This window comes from Aythya fuligula, chromosome 14, assembly GCF_009819795.1.
Source record: "Aythya fuligula isolate bAytFul2 chromosome 14, bAytFul2.pri, whole genome shotgun sequence".
Lineage (NCBI taxonomy): Eukaryota > Metazoa > Chordata > Aves > Anseriformes > Anatidae > Aythya > Aythya fuligula.
The window spans coordinates 12,217,928-12,241,185 of record NC_045572.1 but is presented as its reverse complement, the minus strand read 5'-3'; positions in this window follow the sequence as shown (position 1 = coordinate 12,241,185).

The window sequence follows — 23,258 nt, the reverse complement described above, 5'->3', positions numbered from 1 at the left end:
AATTTGGATCTTTGAAGCATTAGAACAGAAAAGAATATTCACACAAATGAGCATCTCTCTGGGCAGAAGACTTATAAAGCTAACCTTTTCAGTGCCTGGTTCAGAAGAAAAACACAGGTGAACATCATTCTGACTTTTAAAATGTATGTATCAGAACCAATCTGTCATCTATGCATCTTGCTTTATCTAACCAGTCTCTCTATTAGCACTCATCACCATGGTATCTGAACAACTTCTACTGGAGGTGTTATTCCAATTACTTTGGTGTAGTTGCTGACATGTAACTGAGAGCAAAATGTGAGTTTCTGTTAAGAAAATAATGCTTCAATTAGTTGTTCCTTCTTTGTCTAACGATGTACAAAGTCACACTGTGAAGGATTATTTCCAGAGCTTGCTCTCTGTGGTAGTCTCTCCTCCCTTCTTCTTTATTGTTGCCACTGAGATGTTGACACAGAAGTTTGGCAGTCTCCCATCTGAATCACACATTGGCACTCAAGCTACTTGTGATAGTCAATACAAATCAAATTCCTCCCATGTACATTAGCTGTCTTTCACTGCCTCTCCTGTGCTGACCCAAATCTTTGTAGGAGGCAGAGAAAGCATTTTTCATATGTTTCCTGACTCTTAATTGAAAGAGGCAAACTCCTGATGGGGAAAGCTGTAAATATACAGAGTCTGAATAAGCTGCTGTTCTGTGATATCTGCAAATTTCTTCCTTCTAAGTAATTCTCTGGGATATAGAATAGAATCATAGCATCATTAAGCCTCCAACCTTATCTCATCCATCCATCCACCAACAACCAATATTGCCCAATAAATCATATCCCTAAGAATCCCATCTACCCCTCCTTAAACACCTCCAGGGACAGTGACTCCACTACATCCCTGGGTAACATATCCCAATGCCAAACCACTCTTCTGAGAAGAAATTTCTGAGAAGAAAAAAAAAAAAAAAAAAAAGGAAAAAGAAAAAAAAATGTTAAAATGTTAAACAATTTTGAGAAACATGCTATATAGAGGTTCTTAGAACATGGCCTTCACCTGAATGTAGCCAACAAGAGCACCTTGCCTGGACATTGGTATTGACTAGTATTGACTTCCAGAACCATGTTAATACTGAGGAAATTTCGTTGAATTCTCAGGCCTAATTAACAAACAGCATCTTTCCCAGGACTGTAGGGTTCTTCTGTTCAGACTGTCATGGCTCTACGCATACATCAGCCACCATTTGGCCTATTGAAGGAAGGTGTTTGTTCTGTCAATTGAGTTGATACCTTAAAAATTTTTAACACACAAATGTCACGTATCTCTCTGAGCATAGACATGAAGCTTCTCAGGTTAACAATTAGCAGGAAAAAGTGAAAAAGTCTTCTACTATGAAATCAAAGTGAAGGAGCAATAGTTTTGTTGATCAGAGTCTTTTTCAGCAGCCTCCTTTTTGGTTAAAAGTAAGTGTGACTGACCTTGAAACCCTTCCTAAGAAATTCTTCTTTGAGAAGTCACCTTCAAATTGGCAAGTGCTGAAGCTTTAGTGTTCTGTAGTAACACCCCCACCCCCACTCCCCCAATGTAATTAATTTTAGATTAAGGCTTTAAACAGCTGAAAATGAAAGCATATACTTTGGCTTGTTTCTACAATTCCTTTGGCAGCTCTGTACATGTGGGATGATTTAGTATTTAAACTATTAAGATTTAAGTTTTTCCCCAAATAGAGAGAATTATGATTCTAACAGCACTACAAGCTTGCAACAAGTCCAGTGTCACCACAGGTATATGGCTACAAGTGGAACAGGTACACTAGCACTTCTAAACATGCTTATCCTTTCAATTATTTAAAATAAATAAATAAATAAAAATTCATTAGCATGAGATCTGAAGGAAGGAATTTAGGGACTGTTAATTGTGCCTGACATCTCGTTATATCTTTTATCTCAGTCATATTTCATTTATCCAACTCCTTGTGCAGACTTCGTGGTTACCTTCATGTCTTATTTCACAGGGAGGCAGTGAGCTCCCACTTCCCATCAGCTGCACAGTTCACACTGAAACCAAAGGAGCACTGCTCCCAGCACAGCGAGCCAGCTCTTCCAGTTAATAAGCAGAAAACCCCAGACCCTGCTCTATTTTATGTCTGATGATACGCTATGGAAAGTAGATTTACTCTTGCAGAGCGCAGAGTCTGTCACTGCACCTTTCTTTTATTCTGAGAACTGAGGAGATAAGAAACTTTTCTTTGGGGGTAAGTTGTAGGTATTTTTCTGACAGCCTCTGTATCTTGTACACTTGTACCATAGTTAATGTAGATAAAGGTACAAATATTTTGCATAATTACATGGATGCTAACATTCATAGTGCCTGTGGCATCAGTTCTAATTTAGCAAAGTGAATCAGTTCCTCTTCCTAACAATTCATCAGCGCTGTGCCAGAGAGGCTGTGTCGTGCGTGGCTGTTACCACACAAGCATTAGCAATGCTAATTACAAAACTCTTTTAAGTGTTACTCTACTGGAAAAATCAACTTTTAAAAATATATAACTAGGAAAATGTTCTTATTCTCAGTCCCCAGATGCAACCCAGCTGTTCGCATACAACTTTCCACAAAGGATGGAGAGAGAAAGGTTCATTCTCTACAAACTGTTGTGGTAATACTCTAAAGGGAGTGTTCAGGGAGGGCATTGCAGGGAGAAGAAATGGGATTAAGTCTCTTGAAAAAATATAGAAAATTTATTATTTGTACTATTACTGCTGTTTTGTCACTTTAGCAAATAGTATGCATGCTATGGGAGTTCCTCTTGAATGGAGGAGACTCAGGATAGACCCTCAAAGCAGGAGCACATGGGAAGAGCAGTGGATGCTGCATAGCCTTCCCATGCTATTGCTCCAAGTCAGGAAAGGATCACAAGTTGCCTGCTATCTGAGTTCAGTGTACGGTGAGAAAGTTACCATGGCCTCACTCACATTCCTCCTCAAATGTCAGCTTTGACATTATACAGGCAGCAGCGGCAACAGCAGAATCAAGTCATAATCATTGCTCTGTTAAAGAGTAAGAGTTGCCTTATTTTCCTCTCACATCATTGCCCTGTCTCACTGGGCTGTTTTAGCTGGCCATGTATAGTCTGTGCTGTTTTTCTGGACACCATTACCATAGCGAGGACATGTTAACAGAGCAGAAAGTTGCTCACAGAATTTTCTTCTCAAAAGTGAATTAAGGCAATGGAGCAAAGTCCCAGAAAGTAGTAGAAAAATGTCTGTAAAGTAGTGGGTGACATCCTCAAAAGCAGTCACTGAAATTCTAGAAAGCACGGGGGAAATTCCCTCAAAGCACTACCTGAGTTCCTGGAAAGCAACTGATAAAGTTCTTGAATGCAGCAGAAATCATAGAAAGTAATGGAGAATTCCTGGAAGGTTTGGTGTGAATTCCTACAAATCCAATGGTAAATGCCTGGAAATCATCAGGTGAATTCCTAGAAAGCAGTGAGAAAATTCCTAGACTTCAGTGAGCGATTTTCTAAAATGCACCCATACAATTCCTAGAAAAGAACAGATGAATTGTTTCCTATGGAAAATAAATAAGTAGATAAATGAAAAACAGCAAGTAAATTCCTAGAAGGAAGAGTTCCTAGAAAGAAACAGATAAATTCCTAGAAAGAGCAGGGCAATTCCTAGAAAGCACAGAAAGCAGTCACAAAAAGCAACAAAAATACTTCTAGAAAGCACAAGTTGAAAGGCTGAGATAAAATTGCCTTTAAAAAGTTTTTTGTTTTGTTTTGGTTTGGTTTGGTTTGGTTTGTGTTTTGTTTTTTTTTTTAAAGTAACAATAAATTGCCTAGAAAGCACCAGGAAAATTCCCAGACAGATCCTAGCCCAAGAAATTGTTGGACAGCACTAAGTCTGTAGCTTGAGGATTTCCTGAAAAACTAAGGAAGTTCCCCCAAACCTTCTTGCTCAAGGGTTCCTTGAAATATACTGCTATGTTCCTAGGGAGCCATGGGGAGTTCCTAGGTAGGTTATGGGTGGAGGGATTTCTGGAAAGCTGTGCAAAATTCCTAGAAACAATGTAGATGAAAGCATTGCTGAAAACATGCTGAAGCCTGAGAAAGGTTCGAGATTGGGCTGTTCCTCAAAAGCCTAGGTAATCCACATTCAGTTTTCCTTGGACATACTTTCTTTAGGCGTGGCACTACCTTGTTCCCTGAGCTTTAACAGCCAGCCACCCTCACCAGCAGGGAAGCAGCCCTAGCAGAGTGTGCTGGCTCCCTGGGGCACAGCAACAACCGGCTGCTGCATGGTGACAGTCATCGGGGAGGAGCAAAGAGCTGCTGTGGGCCTTGGTGGCATCTACGAAATATTTGCAGCTTTTGTGTTGAAAAACACAGGGTAGTTCAGTGGAATCCTTATAAACAGCCTTCTGGGGAAGGAGAGCGCAGAGCTGTCTGAGAGGCTTTTGTTGCTGCCTATATTAAATTAATTCAAGAAGCCCTTACGGTAGCTCAAGCAGAAGAGAAAAGACCCACTCATCAGAACTTATCCTTTATGGAGAGCTGGTCTTATCCCTAATGAGGTTTCACTGTGTCGTGCAGCTAAACAAATTCCAAAGAAGCCTTGGCTGAGGAGCAACCCAGCATGAGCATGAGCTCCCCCGCCAGGGTGCCAGCTAGCTGCATGACCTGATTATGCCAATAATTAAAAAAAGCAGCGCTGGGCACAGCTGGGCATCCTGGGAGTCGGACAGGTTGCTGCTGTGGGTGCAGAAAATTTTAATCTCTTCCCTCCTTCCTCTACTCCTCTCTGTGTTCTGCTGTTCTTCTTCCCTCCCTCTCCCCCTTTCCTTTCTCTCCTTTATTTCTTTCAGCACGCCGAAGCCTTTGGGTGAAATGCATGCATGACAGGGTGGTAATGGAGGCTTTACAGCACCAGTGTGCCTGAAGTCACACAGGATCTGATTTGAGCCTGGTGCAATTTAGAACAATCTTGAAATAGCCTCCAAGGGTCATCCGAGCAGCTGGGAGCTGTTAGGAAGCAGCCACGCTCTGGTCGCACCAGCTTTGCCTCCGAATTGCCTTCTGTCATGGGGGTGGCATCTGGCCATTACAATCAACTCCTTAACCTTGATGATTTCTCTGCTTCTAGCAGAGCATCCAAGATGCTGATGAAGAAAGTGCTAGAGACTGCACAAAAAGACCAAAGATTTGTGCCTGCCAGCTCCTGAGCAAGCACGATGCCCGCTGCCGAGATGGACGGGGAAGGAGGGAGGTGCTGATGCCATCATGCCAGCAGGCTGTCCCTGCTCTCTGCCACCTCTCTACCACTATTTCTCCAGCTCAAGTGCTGCACATCGCTTTGATTTTATGCTTCCAGTGGTATAACCCGTGGCTAGGTGTTTGGTTTATGCAAGGGGGAATTGTGTCTATATTCACATATAAATTGAGAATGTATTAAAGCTGTCAGTTATCCCATTTTATGTACATATTTTATTTCTGCTTCATATTCAGCTCTTTCACAGCCACAATATTTTGTGTTCTTTATATGAAAATTAATAAAAAATTGGATCATCATGAAAGACTTCATTTCCTTAAGCTAGCAGTGGTGAGAAAAAATTCCATCTGCTTTATGTCACCTCAGTTTCAATCAGTCAAAAGTAAATTTCTGTCAACTCAATCCATATACTTTTCCTCTCTGTTTACTCTTCCTGTACTGCATGGAATCAAACTAAACTGCAGGAAGATTTTTATGGGCTTTTTAGATTAGTGCACATGATGTTGCACACAGGCAAGAGTATTTCTCACTCATACCCTACTGTTACCTGCCCTGGGTCCAGTTTGGATTTATCTAGCTTCAATTTACAGCCTTTGAAATTTATTTATACTCTGTTCCTCAGATTAAAAACCTATCCTGCCTGCTGTTGTTACTTACAGGCTGTGACAGGGTCATCTCTTAAACTTCCCTTGGATAAAAAAAAAAAAAAAAAAAAAAAAAAAAAATTCTTATCTTGTTCAACCCCTCACAGGTAAATCTTATGATTATTTTCTGAGCCCTTTGTGATCTGATGGACAATTGTGGGCAGGTAGATCTGGTCCAAACACAGTATTCTGTTGCTGACTTCTTTGGGATGGTGGGATGAACTCCCACCACCTCCCTCCTCCTGCCTGAACACTACCTGGCAATTGCATTTATTCCACTAACTGTTGACTGTGTTCTCCCCACCACCACCCCAACACAGTTCACAAAGGAAAGCAAAGCTTCATCTGGATTTTAAGAAATGGAATGAAACAGTTTGCAAACTGATTGCCCTGATTCTGCTAGGAAAATCTGACCTTGGTCTTCCTATAGACATCACCCACATGACGGGTCCTGAAGATCTGCATCATGCCTCCAGCACATCAGCATGGAGAAGAAGGAGCATTACCATGGTGTGTGGAGGGCTAATTTTCATTACGTCCTCAGATAACTTAGGACAAACCTACTGGCACTTATTACAGTGAACTGGTGCTGCAGAGAGCTGCTACTCCAAGTCAGGAAGAAAAGGGTGATCATTAAATGCAGAAGGGTGCCTAGCACAGAGCTGCGAGCACCAGGCTGCTGCTGCTCAGTGTCAGCTGCAATGCTGGTTGGGAAGTCTCAAGCCAGCTGAGTACACACTGTGCTTGTGCAAACATTGTGGAATTCATCTCCTTCTTCCACCTGCAGATCACAGTTTTTGCCAAAGAGACTTTTCTGATTCCTCTCCATGCCTCTACCCCCATAGCCATTACATGAAAGTTATTTGCTCTCTGTAATTGAGAAGGGATGGGCAGGGCAAGCAAGTCACTCACATTTAGTTCAAAATCCTTTTTGTGCCCTTCTGGTTTAGTTAAATTTGGTCAGGCTTTTCTGCTGCCCTTTGGACCATGGCAAATAACTCATCACTTCAGATTTGGGATGGTTAAAAGAAAAGGAACCGTAGTGCCACCTGCAGCAGAAAGACTAAAATGTAGCTCTTACAGCCTCAGGGATCTGGGGCTGCAGGCTAAGCATTGAGCAGGCATTTTTATTTGGTCCAGATACAGAACTGACTTTCAGGGAAGCCACCCTATGCAAAGATAGCAAGATCAGGGTATTTAAACATGGAAATCTGCATTGCTGTTTTCCTAAAGCACTAGCTGAATGAAGGCAGACTAGGGTGCTTGCAGCAAATTCAAAGCATGCTCCAGCCAGAAGTGGACATGCAGGTTTTGATTACAGCTCCTTTTCACAATGTCCCCTTAGGTTTCAGGTGCCTTTTCCCACTAAGCTCTTCTCTTCTATTTGCCCAACCAGAGAACAGCCAAGATCAAGACCCCCATGCTGCTCCTCCCATACTGGCCTGTAGGACTGTAACTTCTGCCCAATATTTTTATAAGAATAAGCAGAGATTGCACTTGGAGCTGCCACTGCCTTAAAACTCTGATTAATATCAATTTGCCAGTGTTAATCTCTCCCATTTAGAGGAAATAGACTTACAGACTAACGTCTTAGTTATGTTTCAGTCAATCAGCTGGCAATTAATGGACAATCTCCATCACGCTTTGTAGTCATAGGCAGGACAGCAAAGAACAGGCACAAGATGGCCACACTGAGAAAAGACACCAGACAGACCACAGATACACAACTAGAGCAGGGTGTTTTTCCTGATGTATAACAATGCAGAGCAGTTCTCATCTGCACAACATGCCCCAGCCGGCCCACTTCCAAAACCCCAGGCTTTGCAACAAGACAAGCACAGAGAGTTAAGCCAGAATGCACAGATGTTAATACACAAGATTTCCACAAGCAGCCACTAGGAAATAGTCTGTGGAGTTCACCCCAGCTCCAGCATCTGATCATAAACCTGCACTGGTGGCTTTCCACCAGCCCTGAGGCTGCAGCCAGCAAATCTTTGAAGACACAACTCACGTACTTAGAGACACAACGCACGTACATATAGGCAAGCCCAAATCCCATTGCACCTGTGGGGAAAGATCAGGCAGCTCTCTCAGATCATCTCCATAGAACAATAAGCTCCTGGGGATATGGCATAGAGCAGTATGCAGAGCAATGTTTTCTGGGAGGAAGATGCTGTGATCAAACCACACCGGTAGGATGAAGGGCATAGCATGTACTGTACAGAAAGGGTACTCTGATTATCTGCAGAGAAAAAAAGTAACAGTAAGATTCTATAAAGCATCTTCTATCAGAAAAATTACATTTCATTAAAGTTCAAACCTTCTGTGGACATTTGCTCGCTAATGATTTTTCATTAAAGGAAAAACACAAGCCATCCCAGAAACATCTAAGTAACATCTGTTTTCTATTCTGAAAATGTCAAGATAGAGCACTTCAACCACTTCAGCCACAGTGCGGTACAACTTTTCACTCCAGTATTTATTTTACATTATGAAAAAGATCAAATATTTCAATGGCCAGACCGAATAATAATTAATAATAATAATAATAACAATGATAAAAATGATAACTACCGTAGCTTTGTGAGACATGAGTCTTGCTTTATAAAGTTCATTTTGCAACAGGAACAAGTATTTCAAAAACAATTTCTCAGGTTTGACAATCCCACCTTAGCCCATGCTACTAGAAGAGGAGTAAAACCATCTTACTGACAGGCAATTAACCAGCATCACCATGTGAGGAAGGACACAAATCTTGTCTAACTACCAGTCCAGTTCTGCTTCATAGAAGCAATGCCCAATAGACACAAGTCCTACAAACTCACTAAGGTCAGTAAGCAATGCGTACTTCCTCGTATCTGGGAGCTCAGGTGAGAAACAGAGCAGGAAGGGAATCCAAAAGGTATTTTTGTTTTATTGCAGGATCTAATACACCAGCTTTTGATGGTAATGGTCTAATCTGCTGTCAAAAGCATCCTTCAGCTCTTTTCAATTAACTTTTAGTTAGAAAGTTTTCTATAATAACCAACCAACCAACCACCAAACAAAAAAACTGCTTCGAGTTAAGCTTTTTTTTTTTTTTTTTTTTTTCCTATAAGGATTGGAAGAATCCATCCAGACCATGGCCCTTTTTTACATACCGAAGGACTCAGGGAATACAGCTGGGTCCCTAGGATGACCTCTTAAATCTTTAACATGCCTTTCAAGCAGGCGTATGGCTTTAAATGTACCTTCCCCAGAAGCAATTCAAACAGAAAATTGCCTTGCCTGCTTCACACAGATGCAGAAAGGAAGACAGCAAAAAAATACCTAAAGTGTTGCAAAAAAAGTAAATACGAGTATGCCAATGGAATGAAAAACCAACACCAAAGTCATTGCAGATTAGTGGAGCATATCTGCAAAGCTGATTTTTCTCTAAAAACTTGTAAGCAAGCTCATGAATACTAGCTAGGCTGGAGCGGGTGTGTGAATCCTGTTCCACGCCAGTTCCTCACAGAGAGGAGGCACTCGGCAGCAGGAGGCTGAAGGCTGGATGAAGGCCACTGCAGTGAGGGCACTCGCTGCTCTTTTCATATTTCTTGTTCTGGAGTCACAGAACACAGATAGTGTGATCGGAGCCTGTGTGATACCCAATTCCCCCTGCCATACAAACTTAAACCTGGCATAGAAGAAAGCACAAGACTGACTTGACCTTGTGTTTATGAACAGCACAGTGAGTGGGAAGCTCTTAACAGATGAGCAAGTGGACTTATTCCCAGTGCTGTAAGAGAACACGATCATCTGCATTGGCTACTTTGTCCCGGTCTGTCACCCTGACTTCCCTTAGAGCAGGACTTTACTCCAGCATCAATGACTCTGTTAAACCCACAAAGCAAACAGGATCCAGCCCTAGACAGAAAACAAGCCAAAAAGAGGAACAGAAGCATCAGAGTGCCCTCCCAGCAGAAAAGAAACCTCTGTTCTTCAACTCCTGTCAAGTTTAATTATCTTGAAGGGATGAAGAGGATGAAGAAAAAGTAACACTGGGAAGGGTTTGGCAGTCCCCTATTGGATTCTGTTCCCTATCCTGTCCTCACTGAGTGTAAATCGCTGCAAGACCAATATTGTTCAGGTGCACATGGGAGCCCCAGGCTTGCACACAGTGCCCCGAGCCCTGCATTTCAGCAGTCTGAAGCCGATTGCAGCACTGAGCCCTGGCTGCCTCCTGAACTCATTAAAGAGGGTTCCCAGGCCCAAGCATGCTTGTGAATTATTCAAAAAGATAGGTGGGCTCCAGAGCAAACAGATAGGCAGAAATAACTGACCTCAAGCAGGGGCACTCTGTCACCTGGGGAGAGGTCACTGCAGGCTCTGTAGCCCTTATACATGGATATTGAAAAGACAAAAAAAAGGAATATATAATGTCTTCTCCACCAGTCTCCTTCACTTATGTTGGCAGTTCTCCTCCCAGTAAAGTACAGTGCAGAACACAGGGGCTTTCTGTTTGCTGACTGCAGCAACAACAACCAAAATTTTAGTCATGAGCAAAAGCCAGGGAATTTTATGTCTGCAACCCATAAAGACCCTTTTTTTTTTTTTTTTTTTTTTTTTTTTTTTTTTTTTAAATCTAAAATATAGATTTTGCTTAGTACTAATCTGGTTACTAGCCTGGAACTAAGATGTAAGCTTGCTACAAATCTTTAAAATGCTCCTGAAAAAAATTAATGTTACTGCTTTTTCCATGTAAGCTGTCATTCTCAAGTGAGTCATTATGATGTGGATGTAATCTGAGAAGTCACTGCTGCTCTTTCGAGGGATGGCCAAGCATGCATTTATCTTTTGTTATACTTGTAGAAGAAAGTGGGAAAGTAGGTGGAACAGATGCACTTCCTCAGAATTTGCTGCCAGAAAAGAACAAACTAGTTTCCCTGACTTTGTGGTTATTCTGTACTGCTTCCAGAGGCTTTGTTTTGACCACAGTCATTAGAGAGGTCAGTGGGGCAGCCAGAAATATTAGCAAAATAGCTCCCTAATTGTCCCTCTCCTTGTTATTCCTGCATCTTTCTCAAACTCCCTTACTTTCCATGGTGCTGAAATGTCACCCTCCACACAAATTACATAGTTTCTCCCGGGAGCTGATGGCTGAATTATTTCACAATACCAACCTAAAGAGATTTAAACTAAGCAAAATATATTGGCAGCTATTATTCTGAATGCAAGGGGTTGGATTCCTGAATTTTCAATCACATTGAAGTGGAGAATCAAATTATTCAGGAATTGGATGAAGTGGAAGGCTCTTGATCAGATTTTTATTATTATTTTTAAGTCCCAATGTGAATTAAACCTGAAGACTGAGGAAACAGTTATATTTGGCTTCCCTAAAATAAGAGTGTGTGTCCGACCAGAGTACCTCACACAGACTTTATTAAATGCCTTTCTCTCCATCAACAGTGAACAGAGGTATGAATTCACACGTGCATCTCTTTTCATCTGCAGCCTGCAGACCTGCACCACTGCAATTCCCTGCATGCGCCCTGGGCCAGGCAAGGGGAGCAGGAGATACCAGCCACCTGCAGCCTTGGCTGCTGGAAACGTAGCAAAATAGTGTCACCTAATGGCCAAACACACACTACATTTTCAATGCAGCACTCTGTTCTGCCTTTTCTCCTTTTCATCACCCAAATAATTCACATGTTGCTGCTCTGGCCTCCTATTCTGTACCACACACACACACACACACACACACACACAAAAAGACATTTTTCTTCCTTTGCAGAGATGGCACCTATACATTTCAAATAAAAACAACCATTATCTTATATTCTCCTCTGCCCTGTGTGTGACATGGTCTAAACATGTGCATAACGCAACGCTCAGCTTTCCCTGACACAACATGCATGGGAGACCTGAGCCAAAACTAAAACCTCAGTGGAGGATGGCCACCAGCCCTCCTGGCTGCTATGGGTTACTGCTTATGGTACAAGAGACACTCCTGCTGTCACTCAGTGGATCTTCCTCCCCTCCTCACAAGCCCTCTCTAACACGTCTGTGGCTGGCTGTTGCTGCATGAAAACCTCCGGAAATGTAAATGCCAATACAGCCACCTCGTATTCACAGCTGTCAAACGAGGGTGTGACAACAGCCAGGCACTGCCAAGAAAGGCACAAAACCTACTCAGCAGCCAACTGCTGGACAGCCCAGTTCCAGGGAGGGTTCCTCCTAACCTCCCATAACTAGAAGTGATTTATGTCCACAAGGCAAGACATCCCCTCAGCATGGAAGAAAAGGCAGAGCCAAACCTACCTTCCTCATCTCACCAACACGCTGAATTGCCAGCTCGGCTATTGAGATCTGAAGGGGTTCAGTCACCTGGCATTCCTTGAGCTGATCTGAAAGGGCAATGAATAACTCTGTGACAAAACTCATATAATAAGTTTCCATTTCCTTGGTGCAGATTTTTCTGCAGGTAGTTTTTGCAGCAATCTAAATATTAAATGTTTCAGCAGCCCATTCCCACGTGAAGGTCAGTACCAGAGGGGAATGGAGACACTGTGAATTCATCCTATCATTATTTTATAACAAATGAAAAACTTGTAAAAGTAAGTTCCATATACAGCTTATGAAACTACAATGCTTTCATTTTTCTGTGTCCAGAAACTATATCTTATTTTTGCAGAAAACAGCTTTAGACAGAAAGGAGCATTTCTTGTCCTTGCTTGGAGGTCACTAAAACCATGAAATTCACTCAGCCATGCTAGCATAATTCAAGAATCTCCCAAACCTCATAGGATTTAAGGGATAAACCATGCCACCATCCTAACAGTACTCCGCTCCTATAATCAACTTCTTATTAATCTAGCCTCTGGTACAGACATTTTGAACAAGGAAATTCACTTAGGTTGGAAAACTCACCAGGCAATGATTGTCTTTTCATTTATATTCATTTGCAGGCCTAAAGAATAACAGCATCATCAGGGCTCACTAGCAACACTGTTAGCAATACGGGGAAGAGCATGAAGAAAGAGGGAAGGACAGGAAGCCAAAGAGGCTAAGAAGGGACAATGTGACACCTCTGTGTGCATACCAGCCTGACTGCTGGGTCCCAGCATAACCCTTCTTATCAGATGCTCCCCTGTTGTTCCTCTTTCCACCCTTTCCAATTGCTTCACCTGAAGAATTTCCCATTTTAATCATTTAGTCCCATTTTCCAGCACATTTATCATTTAATTAACAGTAAATGCCTTTATTAAGTTAAATATGAAATGCAGCACTAATCTGTTCAAATGGGTTTTTAGTGGTACAGACAGGTTTCCTTTTTCCCTCCTCCAATCTTGTAGCATCCGTATTCAAATCAGTCTTCTTGTATATATTCACATAATTGAATGGCCTGGATCTTTAATTAACTGTATTTGTATGGAATCTCAATTTGTTCATAAGAAAGTAATATTTAATGTAGCTTAATGATCACCTGCCTTTCCATGAAGGAGATGTATGAAATAGTACCTGATTAATTTTTCCATTAGTTCTCTGTTAATTTGAATCATGAAGAGGGAAGAGAGGATATGTATTTAAGTGCCCAATCTGATCGGAAACCCAAATCCTGAAAGCTCCCTATCCCCTGTCACAATCCATCTATTTTGGGTTTCCAGAAAGTGGGCCAAGAACATAAATTTTTTTTTCTTCATGATCTCTGACCTGGACCCTGCTGGACTGCCCTGACCCTTGTTAGGAATGCCTGCCTTGCAGTGAGAGACCAAAGAGCTTCCCTTCATTTCATTTCACCAGGAGAAGGCTCAGAGGTCACTAAAGTACCCACATGGCTCTCTGTTAAGAAAGAGCTCTTTAATCTAGCAGACAGGGGCAGGATGAGATCCAATGGCTGGAAGCTGAAACTGGATCAATCCAAAATAAGTATGGGGAGTTATTTTTTATTTTTGTTTTTATTAAAAACAAACAAACAAACAAGGAGATTAATTAACCATGGGAACATCTTCCATTAGCCTGATAGATTTTCTATCACAGGCAGTATTTGAATTAAAGACTGGGGATGCATCCAGCTCAACCACACAGGAGGAAGCAGGAGGAAGAAGGTAAATTTTGCCCCTTGACCATGCCACTGGCAAAACAAACACAGGATGTTCACTCAACTCTGGTGCCAACAGTATATTTTAAAAGCATATTAAAAAGATTGAACTGTCTGAAAAAAAGAGAAGCACAAAACAATTTAAGATTTAGAAAAGTAACAAGCCACAGGACATTTTAAAGGTCAACTTTGTTTATCAAAAAAAAAAAAAAAATGAAGCCAGGCAGTATTGCAAATGACTGTTTCATAGGGAAGAAAGATTGATGCTCGATGGAAAAAGGCACAATAAGAAACTACAGCAGTGGCCTGGATGCAGTCAAACCAATGAAAGAAACAAAACAACGAGAGGCCTTGAGCTAACGCTGGTGGAGTTCCCTCATCTCTGATGAGTATCTCCAGAGCAGGACCTATTGCATCTCCAGAAGGCAGTTTAGTTAAGATCCTGCTCTTCTCTCAGGGAAACGGAGTTAAAGCTTGTCTCACTACAGTGGGGACAGGCTTTCACCAGATGTCACCAACAGCACAGGAAACAAGGATGGTATTTGCTGGGAGGCCAGGCCTGGTGTATGAACAAGGGAGGCAGAAATTGTCGTTCTGGACAATGTGACCTCCTTTCCATTCTGGTTAGGGATCCCATAAAGCTGAGGCCCAAATGCATGATTAGCTGGGAAATAAAAGAGGAATTCAAATTTTGAGAATTCTTCATGCTCCTTAAAAGACCAGCATGGATTATCTGCAAGACCTCTGCATACATGTTATCAGTTGTGGGGGAGCCCAGAGAGATGTTTCTGAGCAGTAGCTAATTCCAGCAGCCAAACCTCTCCTAAACCCTGCTCTGATGTCTCTCCAACAGCTGATTCTTTTCTATCCGGCCATGGGATGGGACAGTTGTTGGCATTATGAGGTTCCTGAAGTCCTGCAGTTAAGATATTGCCATGTCCTCAAAAGATGAGAAATGACATTCTGGCTGAGAAGGAAGGTGTTACATGGCACAGCCCAGTTGTCTCTTATTATTGCCATTGTGACTCCAGAGGAAATGAGAGGAATAGCTGCAATTAAGTGAATTCACAGGAATTTCTCTTGATGGAGAGCCATGCCAGAGGTATTGCTGCTGTTGCTCAGGCAGTCCAGCAAAGGAAAACAAAGAGAAATCCCAAGAGAAGACAGTTTCTTTGCATCTGCCATGTGTTTCAGCAGTGCCTGTTCAGATGAGAGGCACCCTGAAGGGATGCAGATGAGAATGAGAAAGAAGCCTGCTGCATGGGGTGGTGGTGCTGCATTGCTTTGCCTGGGGGAAGATCCAGCCCAGCTGTTACGAGTCCATTTGAAACTAAACAGAAGTGCTCTGCAGTCCCTTGCAACACTACTTTTACCAGCCTAGGAACATCGAGGTAAGGTTTTATCACTGTTGGGGATGATACATGTTCTCTGGCATTTTAAAATATTAAAAAAAAACATCACAACTAATAAAAGGCAGCAAGTGGGTCATGCCCAGAGAGATGCAGATTGGTTCCTTTTCAGAGGGACCAGTCATTGAAGAAGACTGGAGATATGCAAGGAGGACACATCACTCTGCTGCTTCAGTGCCTGTGCTAGCAATGGCAGCTTGCCTCTGTGCTCAGCCAGGCCAGGAGCACAGCACCTGGCTTGCTGGGTGCTGCAGCAACTTGCTCATCCCACTTGCTTGTTTGCTCCTGTATTCTTAGAGACAAGTATCTGCAGTTTGGTGGGCTTTGGGAAAAGAAAAATATTTCCATTTTTATTAAAATAAAGCCTAAGATCCCCAAGCAGAAAATCAGACCCAACCTGCAGGGCACTCCTTAGGGGCAAGGGCATTCCTGACTTGAAAGGTTTATTGAAAAATACATAAATTAATGGAGCAAATAGACAGGACTCTGGCCCTAGTACATTGGGTCTGCATGGGACTTGGTCTGTCTAGATATTCTCTTGTTAAGCTCCCTACATATACTCCACTCCAGAGACGAAATGGCAGCATAGGAGAATGTGAGAACAGAGCAGAGCTCCCTGCTCACCACTTTTCTGTGTGAATCCACATGGGATACCACCATAAATGGGGTTTGTATCAGGTGGAAAGTCAGAGGAGACAATAACAGTTCCTGATGACATTTTGCAAATACTAAGACTGAAAGAAAAGAGAAGGCACAAAAGAGTTAGCTTTGGGTTTAGGCAGAATATGACCAGCTATAATATAATGGGCCAGTAAGATGTTGGTGTTATTAACCAAAAAAAAAAAAAAAAAAAAAAACTATTAAAAGGGGTCAGACAAAGAAGGGTCATCTATGCTAACAGATGCCACCAAACACCAAAGAGAGTCAGGAGACAGCTAGATAATGTATTGTAATATCAGACACACACTGGTGACCAGCATGAAATGGAAATGAATCAATACAAAGTAATGAGAGAGAATAATACATGGATTAGTGAGGACAGAGATGGATTTCTGATCCAGAATTCCCCCCAGAAGACTGCTGTGTGCTCTAAGAACTATAAATCTTTAATCAGTTCATCAAATAGCTCACTTACTCCAGTGCGCAAAAACTCAGGGCTGGATGAAAGTACCTTCTGCATCTGAAATTTAGGCAGGGCAATTTCTGGGACTGAGTAAAGGTGCTCGGCTATGGGCATGGATCCAGATCCCAGAGTGAAGAGCCTGGGCAAGGGGCACTGCACAGGGATTAGCGGCTGCCTTGGAAATGAGCCAGCCAGAGCTGAAGCAGCCAGAGGGATGATCCACCTGCAATCTTCTTAACAAGCAAAATGGGCATGGGGTTTACGTGGGTATAAGCTACTTGCTAAGTCATTCACAGAGAGGGAAAAGGACTTTGTTCGTGGTCCAAAGGCTTATGTATCTGGCCAAAGATACATAAATTTGGTCTTGGAGGGGTTCAAAGATGGTGCAGCAGGAGGAAAGCAGCTGAGTCTGTTAAGACTGTGGATTTATTAACCCACAAGGAGAACTGCTGAGAAGTACAAATTTCTAGCAGTTGGGTGAATTTAATGTGGAAAAACAGCAGTGGTGGAATTTGGTGACAGGTGATAGCTTGTGTGAGGATGAGGCACAGAAAACTTTGGATTTCAGTTTCTAGCTTGCCTTGGCTACATTTGTGCCTCTGATGAGGGCTTTTTAGAAAAGCTTTGTGAAGTCAGGAGATTTATATCTTATTTCCAAATAGAACAGACTTTGCTGAAAATGGCATGGATTTTACCAGGTCAATACAATTATGGGTAAATAGGAGACATTTAAGTCTAGTTCTACAAAAAAAAAAAAAAAAAAAAAAAAAAAAAAAAAAGCACTAGCAGGAAAGTAGTGGAGCCTGCTTAAAAAAAAAAAAAAAAAAGGAATCAATTTTTAATGAATCTCCATCAGAAAATGTAGCATCAGCCAAAGAGATCTCAAATCCTTCCTGCAGAGGCTAGACAAAGGAACCCACTGCACACACCAGCATACATATGGGCAGACTCACTGGCTATACTCTTTTCTAAAAGGATTTATACCAGCCTATCCAAAAGTGAGGTTCACATTCGGGTTTATTAATCACTGGTTTTGGTGCCAATATTATAGACAGTTAAGAGATCAGAGTTTGGAATCTGACCTTCCAAATTACAAAACAGCTGAGCACATCTGACAACTTCAAATGCTGCAGCCACTGCTTGAGAGGTAGAGAAGGCCACAGGTTGGGGCAGCAGCCAGCTCCCTGCCACCTTGGCACACACGTGGCACCCAAAATCCAGGCTGCTAGAGGAGGGAGATCAGCTATGATAGCAGTCTGGGGAACAGTTCAGTACGCCTACATTTGTAGGTATAGGGGACACTCTGACAAGCACTGGGGTAAAGCCCCACTGGGCCTTACAGCAAGCACCTTGTACTCACTCTGCACTGTGGCAGGAGCTGTACCACTCATTACCAAGTGGCTTGTGAGCATCCAAAAGTCATCACATCTCTATCCCTCAACCTTGCACCTCTTTGACAGGAAAAAGGGAAGAAACTAGCTTGAAAGCTGGGCTTTACTACCTTGAGCCAAGATTCACATGATGCTTACCATTTAACAACCTTCTCTTCCCTGGTTTTCAGTTAACTGCTCTACCCCAATGATTGCAATGATTGCCAGTTAATGCAAAAGCAAATCCATTCCTAGACCTTTCAAAACCAGGCTCTCAGGCTTCCTGACTGCAGAGGTCTTTGAAAAAACTGTTTGCAGAGAGAGGAAAAAGAAAATCAAGTGAATCGGTAGTTGCAGTCAGCAGTATTTCTCCCAGTCTACCTGCTTTGCTGTTGTGCTACAAGGAAGAGGAGCTGTCACATCACAGTGGACGATTTCCAAACCTGGTCATCAGTTTTCTGATTTCATCATATTTCTTTCTGGGTAGATGAAAATTTCTCTAGAACAAAAGAAGCTGTGTAAGTAGGTAGGTGTCTTTCCATCATATGCAAACTGAAAGAGATGAGGCTTCACAAGATGATACTACAGAATTTCTCCAATATGTTTCAGGGCAAAAAGATTCTGAAAGTGGGGAGAAGGGAACTTGAAATGTTTTTGTAAAATCTAATACTGATCATCTCTCAAGTGATAACCAAATGGAAGTGGCCGCACCTCAAGTACTGTGTTCAGTTTTGGGCCCCTCACTACAAGAAAGACATCGAGGTGCTCGAGCAAGTCCAGAGAAGGGCAATGAAGCTGGTGAGGGGCCTGGAGAACAATTCTTATGGGCAGTGGCTAAGAGAGCTGGGATTGTTCAACCTGGAAAAGAGAAGGCTGAGGGGTAACCTTATTGCTCTCTACAGGTACCTTAAAGGAGGCTGTAGCGAGGTGGGGGTTGGTCTGTTCTCCCACGTGCCTGGTGACAGGATGAGGGGGAATGGGCTAAAGTTGCACCAGGGGAGTTTTAGGTTGGATGTTAGGAAGAACTTCTTTACCGAAAGGGTTGTTAGGCATTGGAACAGGCTGCCCAGGGAAGTGGTGGAGTCACCATCCCTGGAAGTCTTCAAAAGACGTTTAGATGTAGAGCTTAGCGATATGGTTTAGTGGAGGACTGTTAGCGTTAGGTCAGAGGTTGGACTCGATGATCTTGAGGTCTCTTCCAACCTAGAAATTCTGTGATTTTGTGATGACTTTATTGGTCTGACTTTCCAACCGGTTAACAGCCTTTATCAGCAAATAAAAGCCTCCAGAAGCAGATGAGCGAGGTGATTGAGAAAGCCATAAAAACTGTAAGGAGAAAACTGTCTGTATTTAAAAAAAAAAAAAAAAAAGGCCTCATCTCTTTCTCCCTAGCAAACTCCCCCAGCATACACAGAGAACTAGCAGGTTTATTATCCTCCCCTTGATTGTATGTCATTATTATAGCATTGTTTTCCCACATACCAATTCCTTCTTAGCTCCCACTTGCAATAAAACACACAGATTTGGGTTCTTTTTAAAGATTAATAGACACAGCTACCCTCATACTCCAAACTCATGAAGTGGCTGAATATCATTCTTGAAATTCCAAATTCAAGACGCTGACAGTTATCTGCTGGGGCTGGATGTCTGCTAAACTGTGGATTACAGTAGGGTTTTGTAGAGGGAAAGGGCTGGCAGCGGACCAGTAGCAATGTGGCTGCAGAGAAATGAGCCCTTTTGGAGGAAATTTTTTCAGAAAGAAAACACACAGCTAGCTACAATTTTTGATGAAGAATTGGAAGAAAAAAAAAATTTAAGTTAAAATAATTTCCTTATAAGTTTTTGAAAGCAGAAATGAGCTTTGGCACTGAATGCCTTGAGAGGGTAGGGAGCCACATACCCTACACTGCACATGGGTCAGCACAGAAGGTGCAGGGATGGGCCAATTTCCAGCTAGAGGAGCCAATGAGGGAGAAAAAAAGTTAATCTGGCTGGGAAAAATAAGCAGTAGAAAGAAGAAACTTGTTTGCTTTCTTTTGCTGGTGTGAGAAGGTAAGCAAATCTTTGCAAGCAAGGGTTGACTTCTGGTCGGAGGTTGCTTGGGGGTCTCCTAAGTGCAGGGATGTTTGTGAGTGCCCTAGTCCCTTAAGGAACCTGTTGTCTCTACACAGCATTCATGAAGAGGCTTGCTGCAGAGCTGCAAGGAGCACAGAGCTGCTCTCTGGTCCAGAAGGATGACCCTCAACTGACAGGATGGACACAGGTTAGCAACTGATGAAGACAGATGACTTGCTGCAGCAAGCCCTGATGTTTGCAAGATTCAATAGGGACAAGTAGGTAACCATGCCAGGGGGGCCCCTCTCAGTCCCAGGGTAATGCTGGCAGGCTGGTGGGAAGGTGCAGCAGGGCAGCCCAGGGCACCCTCCTGTTCCCAGAGCTGGTGGATGGTACCAGTGCTGGCCTCAGGCCTGGCCAAGTCATGGGGCAGCTTAACCGGGGTCTTCTTAAAAGGGGGCTCCTCGCTGGCACCATTTGGGGTGGGAGGGACAAGTGGCAGTAAGTCTAAGGTGGACTTCACTGCAAGCCAGAGTGGGCTTTCAGGAAGCAAAAGAAACACACAGAGCAACAGCAAGCCCACAGGCTCTAGGAACTCCCTTGCCGATGTAGAAATGCTTCACTTTAGCTCTAGTTATGATGTCTGCATTTAGTATTCATTACTAATGTCACCGATCCTCATGAATTCCTCCCATGTGCATGTGCCTCTCTCATCCGTTTCTATCAGTATTCCACCATAATTTATTATTAGTTAAGAATTAATAGACACTTGGAAGTATAATATTACATTTTTCTCTTATCTTCTGGTGCTCAGAAGCATTTCATGGAGCAGATCAAGCATTAAATCTGTCATGTAAACACATTATTTTGTCATGTAATGCATTATGATTGCACACTACCAGGAAAATGAAAAGCACTTAATGGTTTGTGTTTGATGTGTACTGTCAACAAAACTCAGGAAGAATTTATAAGGCGTTGTAGTTTAATGAGTACCTATTTAATAAGGTTTGCTGTATCATTCAAAAACATGGCTATACAGGAGACATGTGATACAATGAATTTTGATGTGAATTATAAAGCCCAATCTAGATCTCCAGGCTTCTACACAGCAAAGATAATAAGATCCAGAGAGCTGTTTATAAGCAATAAATCATGACCTTTCCTCGTTTTCTCCCAGAATATTCCTCTTTCCTTCATCAGAATTTGTGAAGATGCAGGCATCATGTCTGAAAGCACCATCTAGTATCCTTGTATTATAAAATTCATTTATTTTGTAGAATAACTCAGTTGAAGACAGGCAATGAATGAACTAGAGAAGCGAGAAGAACAAGCTGATAAATGAGAACTCTACCAAGCACCTAGCCTGTCAGCATTTGAAGTAAGGGAAAGAAGGAAAGAGAGCATTTAAAGGCTTGGGAAAGCTTCAGTGAGTGGATATTGAGGGGTAATCTCACCCCACCAGACTTTTAACAAAAGGCTCACACACCTTTGGAGAGATCATAACAGTGCAAAAGGGACAAAACTCTGAATGCAGCTGGAATTTCTTCTCTCATTCCTGCCCAGGAAGCTGCTGAGAATGCCTCTCACACGGCTTAGCAAATGCAGTGGGATGCAATGTGATGTGACTAATCCCAGGGAGAAGCCTGAAGACAAATCCCAGCCCAATCCCTGTCATTACCCCACAGAAGAACCAGCTGAGCCATGTTTATGCTGCAAAGAGGGACACCCTGTAGCTTCCCAGCATCTTGCTTTCAGTATCAATTTTGGTTTAAACTATTCCTGTGACATTGCTGTCACAGGACCTCCCTGGGCTTCGTAATCCATACATCCATTTAGGGCATCTCTCAACAGGCTTAATAATCTAGCTCCATTTGTCACCACCACTGGAGGATTTTTGTTCCATATGAAGTCCGTGTGAAGGAAGCACCCATAAGAGAGCAGGCTCCAGGGGAAAGCAGAGCCTCTGAAACATCACATTTGTATCTCCAGCTCACTCAGCTGTGGCCTTTGCACTCATCCTTCCTCAGTGTTTTACTTGTACCCTAACTGCATCTCAAACATGGGTATGGTGAACTTGTTCCCCAGCTTTGTAAACTAAGTGACTTAGAGAAAGGAGAAGACATTAGGTTGCTCAAGAAACAGCACTAAAATTCACTGTCAATGGCCTCTTGTTCCAGTTTATGACTGATTCATTTAACATGTTTCTGCAAATTTCAAATACTCTGCAGGCTCCATTTCTCTACTATTTCTTCTGTGCTGTGTGATACAGCAACCACAGAGGCCATAGAGATGCTCACATCAATGATGCTGGTGGTGTCCAAAGTAAGCCCGTTCACACCAGAGCCCTGCCATGGACCATGCCTGTCAGAAATGCGGGTAAACTGAGAAAATTGGTATAAATCAGCAGGATTATGACATCCTTGCCCACAGCTGATAAGCTAGCTTTCTACAACAATGTGATGTACTTTATGAGGGTCCTCACTTGATAGCCTACTGTGTACTATTAACTATTAATAACAAAATTGATATAAAATTTTACTTTTAATTTTAGTTTGGTCCAGCTAGGGCATTTCTAACAAAGGAAAGATGTTTTATACGCTGGGGACATTTTCTCCCAACAGTGCTATTTAACCTAACTGTGCTGTCAAAGACCCACAACAGACACAAAGCTTATACTGTAAGTCCCTACAACTTGGGTCCAGGTCTTGCACATAGTTAGCAATGCCCAGCTGAATTCTGAAGCTCTCTCACAAAAGGGAGAGCTCATCTTTCCTTGGGCTGGGACACCTTCTGGACCAGTGCCATCCTTCCTCCCTTGACTATGGAAGCAGCCACGTGCAACCACACACCAAGCAAAGCCAAACGCAGAGCTCCCCTTGACCTCGTGGTACACATTTCACAGGGCAAAGTCTTTAAAATCTCTCTTCAGAGGGCTTTTGTTAGATTTCACCCAGACCTGATGCAAATAAAAGCTCTAAGTTATTAATATTAACAAGATTTACTGCTGCTCATTTACAAATGATTTGCATTTTTATGCATTCTTTTAGCACAGATCATCATGAATTTCTTTGGTATTCATGAGGTTGCAATTTGTGTATTTCCATAATTACCTCATCATATTCTTCATTAGATAATGGACCAAGGGCATAAAACACCAAGTAAAATTCAAAAGAAGCATCATCTCACCTCTCTATTGAGAGATTGATTTCCCCTTGTCCTTGAAGCAGAGCTCAGAGGTCTGATTGTGGCAGTCTGTAGGAGTTTCCCCACTCCTCACACCAAGGTCCACCGAGAAGTTCTCTGAACAGCTCCCTGGGGCTCAAGAGAACTGTGCCATGTG